This window comes from Austrofundulus limnaeus, unplaced genomic scaffold, assembly GCF_001266775.1.
Source record: "Austrofundulus limnaeus strain Quisiro unplaced genomic scaffold, Austrofundulus_limnaeus-1.0 Scaffold250, whole genome shotgun sequence".
Classification (NCBI taxonomy): domain Eukaryota; kingdom Metazoa; phylum Chordata; class Actinopteri; order Cyprinodontiformes; family Rivulidae; genus Austrofundulus; species Austrofundulus limnaeus.
The window spans coordinates 325,299-329,845 of NW_013952652.1; positions in this window are offsets into that span (position 1 = coordinate 325,299).

The following is a 4,547-nucleotide window of genomic DNA, read 5'->3' on the forward strand; positions in this document are numbered from 1 at the left end:
ACCAACATCTGGTGAAAATTTCATGTCATTAGCACCTCTAGTAATATATTTACTGAGAAAAATGGTGACGTGTTCAATACTTATTTTACCCGCCGTATATTAAAGTTAGTTTTTTCTTGCAGCAGATTATTTGAACAACAATTAAAACATGTTAGCTTTACCTAGCTGCTGTTTATTTTAGCCACTTTTTACACACAAATAAAAAGTGGGCTTCGATATCATTACGGTCACCTCAGGGCTGAAAACTGATCCTGGTCTAGGTCTAGCAAACATCTTGTAGTGTTTGACAACACGTGTGTGTTTGGCTCAGAGCGGACAAAGTGTGGGAGCTCTGTGATGGAAAACAAACAGCTTCCAGGTGGATTCATGGCTTCTTTATCTAACTCAAATGTTTGACCATCGTTCAGCATGCTTATGTAACTTGGACAATCATCTCAAGGGCTTCAGTGAAAATACTAACTAGGCTCATCATTCACGTCAGGGCTGGGGAACCGTTCTCAGCTCCGCTGCTGTTTGTCCACACTTCAGGAGCAAATGATTTTTTAAACAACAACTCCAGGTCTTCAAGTGGAATCTAACCAGCAACCTGTGTTCAGTTTTCCAACTCCAAAAGAAAATGTTAAGCAACACTGATGAAAACATTCTGTTAAGTGGAATTATTCAAGATCTAAATGTTTGAGATGAAGTAGAATCAGAGTAGAAAAGAACACATCCTTAAATTCTTTACATACAGCAATTATAAATAATATCAATAATTTTACACTCAAGTGTTGACCTCAAAATGTTTTTTTTTATCTTATTCTGATATTTTTTGGTGAGTAGCTATAACTAAAATAAACCCAGATTAAATACAGATTAGAATGAATGTTTGAAACAAATTCATGACAGCAGAAGCAGGCGAGGCCGATCAGGAACACGTCATTCTGAAAACTTTAATCAGACAGGCGCAGGAAAAAATAAATAAAAATCAGCTTCAATAACTTAGGAAACATATGTAGATATAAAAAACTGAATTCTAAGAGCATTATAAATATTTGAGCTATATTAAGTTGTATTAAAAAGCTTTAAAAATGATGAGTCATCATTCTGGAAGAAAAGAAGCAGGCGTTTCTCATGTATTTAAATCATGTTCAAAGTTTAAAGATTTATATGTATTTCTTTTTGTGTTTAAATACTTTAAATAAATATTAAAGAAACTGAATAAAATGCTCTGTACATGCTGAGTGCTGAATAAACAATCCAAAACAGGTGTTGACGCTAAAAGAAGCAGAACACTCAGGTTAAAACAGCAATAATTGAAATAAAAAATAAAATAAACAGCATCTAAAAGCAGCTAAACAATAAAAGAAGCACAAAACTTGCTAAAAGCTCACAGTAGCTAAATGCTAGCTAAAATCTAAGTGTAACAAAGAACTAGCTAAAAATAAAGGGTTAGCTTGAAGCAAAAAAAAAAGGTAAGAAAAGCCTCACTAAGAACTAAAATGAACAAAAGTCAAACTATGCTAAACTTACAAAATGCTAATTAAAAGCTAAAATTAACAAAATGCTAAACAGAACCTAAAAATGACCAAAGACTGGCTCAAAAATAAAAGTTAGAAAAAATTAATGAAAAGCTTGAAGTTGTGAACGATAAAATTAAAATAATAATGGAAGATAAAATAAAATAAGTTTGCTTCAAAAACAGTGTTTGAGTGACTTGAAGACATTTTTACAAAGACAATATTCATGAATTAGGCCAGTATAAAAGTTAGAAATTCACAGTATTTTAGAAACCAACCCCATAATGATGAGCTGAATGTTTTGATACAAAACAGCTAAAATAGATCAATGGAAGTTAAACTGGAAAAGAAAAAAAATAGAGTGAAAGTTTAATCTTCATCTGTACAACTAATCAGGTTTTATATTGTTTGTATTTCCACCCTCTTGCATCTTCTGTGGAGTGTCTTTGCAACGTTTTAATCCAAATAAAGCATGAATGAATGAAAGTGAAAAGCAGCTGCTGGGCTTTCTCCTGTCTTAGTGGGAGTAACACCAAGTATCTGGATACAAACACAAGCAACAAATCTGTACTCAGGAGTTTGGAGGCCAGGACCTGGAGAAGACCCCATCAGGGTGCAGAGTGGCTCTCTGCAGTGAAGAGGATCATCAGGAGAGGACAATAAACACAATCATACACAATATACACACTTCAACAAACCTCTCACTGCTCTTAAATAGTTGCTTTCAGTTTCAAACCTGGTGTGCCCTCAGCACAAAGAGAGGTGTTGGTGGTGAAAGGTCAGAACTGTTTCCAACAACTTAGGTCAAGATGAGCGGTCATTAACCTGAAGTACCATGTAGTGGTTCGAGCCCACCCTGGCTGTGCCGAGTCGATTTAACACTATAATGTTTCATGTGATTTCCCTTTGGGCTTAATAAAGTATTTCTGAATTAAATTAAATTCAGCTCAAACATGAAAAACAGGGTTATGTAAAGTTTTACATCAACATATTGGACCATGAGTAGAGCCTGGGGTGGGATGATGCTTGGCAGTGGTGTCTGTGCTGCAGGGGGCAGGGATCACCAAACCAGTTGCCTGTGGGATGCTGAGCAGTGAGTGGATTTAAAGTCATCTAATGTGTTCCTGGTTTTTAACAGAAGATGTTAAGTCGGCCATTTGATTTTTAGTTTAACGTAACAAATAATAAACAGATGTGTTCAGTTCATTCAAAAGACACAGGGTTGACGGAAACACCCTGTACCTCTGAGCGAGGTAATGACTGAAAATGTAAAAACTATTCCTGAGAAGGTGGGATGGCATAGAGCTTCAGGGACCACCCAACTGAGGGTTTCTTAAATCGAAACATCAGATTTAAACTCTTGTGTTTTCCTTTTGAGCCATGTGCTCGCTCTGTATACATTCAGAAAAGGAAATAATACAAACTTTATTGGCCCAAAGACTGGTAGGAACTCTGCAGCAGCACTGATACAAACATGAGTCCATTTATTTAAAACCTTAAAAAGTTGTCACCTTATTTTGATCTCTGTGATATGATAAGAGGCAACATGTCATAGCTGGGAGTTTTATTAGCTGCACAGGACTCAAGAGCTGAAATCAAGAATGAGTTCTCAGACACTAATCAAAATAAGAACTGGTTTATTTACAGAGAATTGGGTTCTGGATCTCTTGTGTAAACAGACAAATAAAGAAAAGGATTTAGCTGATCTTTTGAGCTTTTCCTTCCAGGAACCGAATGTGGGCCAGAACAAAGGTGAAGTTTGACATAGAACTGAGTGTCATCAGAGTGACGCACCAGGACCAACAGGACCACAGAAACACTTACCGTTGGCATCAAGCTAATGATAGGGTCTGACATGTTGCATATCAATGTTAGCATCATGTGTTAGAGTAAATTCTCAATCATCCAGGACATAAATCTATAAAATTGTTATTGTCGTCGCAAAAAGCAGAAACACGTTGGAATAATACCAGAAAAGTCTGTGTATATGATAATCAAATATGGTTTAATTATGAGCAACAAACAAACAGAACCGAATCAGGAAGTTCTGCATGCTTGTGACTGAACGCGTCAGCAGAATACAGCCAGTAATATAACATCACGTCAAAACCATGTGACAGTTTACAACCAATCACAGATTGCCAAATATACTGTCCAGCCTATCACAGGGCTCCCAGCCCAAAGAGTCTGTTAGAGTTCAGTCCATTGCGGAGTCTTGACGTCCGGAGCTATCAGAAAGATAAGAGTGATGGACAGTGTCAAGGTGAAACAGATATAAATAATTAGTCCATGACAGTTATAAAAATGGACCTTACAAAGTAACAAATGCAAAGTATATAATTTGTTGATAGTATAAAAATACAGGATGCACACAGATGACTCCAGTCTACATAACATAGAGAAACACACGTCAGTGTGTTTTTACCAGTGATGCTGTACAAACATGTATTTGTGAAAACATCCATCAAATATAAAGAAATACCAATTAATTGAGTGTGTTCCTGTAAACCAATTGATGTGACGCTGTGACACTGAATGGTTTTATTGGACCTAATCAGGTGTTTTAGGGCCCGCTGGTTGTTAATGATTGACATGCTTGCATACTGAGGTGGATAAAACACATGGTGAATGGATGTAGTTGTAGCATTGAGGCTTTATGACCTGGCCTTGTGGCTTCCAGCAAGTCAACAGAAAATACAGATAAGAGTGTGCTGGCATTCTGCCAGGCTCACTGACAGACTGCTTTTCTTCTATTTATCTTTTGATTGGTTTAATTTGTTGCTTTGTTTTGTTTTAAAAGGCACTATGATCATGACAAATTCCAAAATATTTACCGTAACACAGATACAGTATACTGTAGTTAAACAATTGTTTAAATCACTTAAACTGATTAAGGATTAAATTCAGGATTGTTTTTTCCCCTGATGAACAAAAAGCAGTTGTATTCACTGTATCCCCTATTTCACCTGTTGAAGCAGGTGAAATGCACCATGTAAAAAAACTGTACATTTCTGACATTGTTGAATACAATATTACTATATTTATATA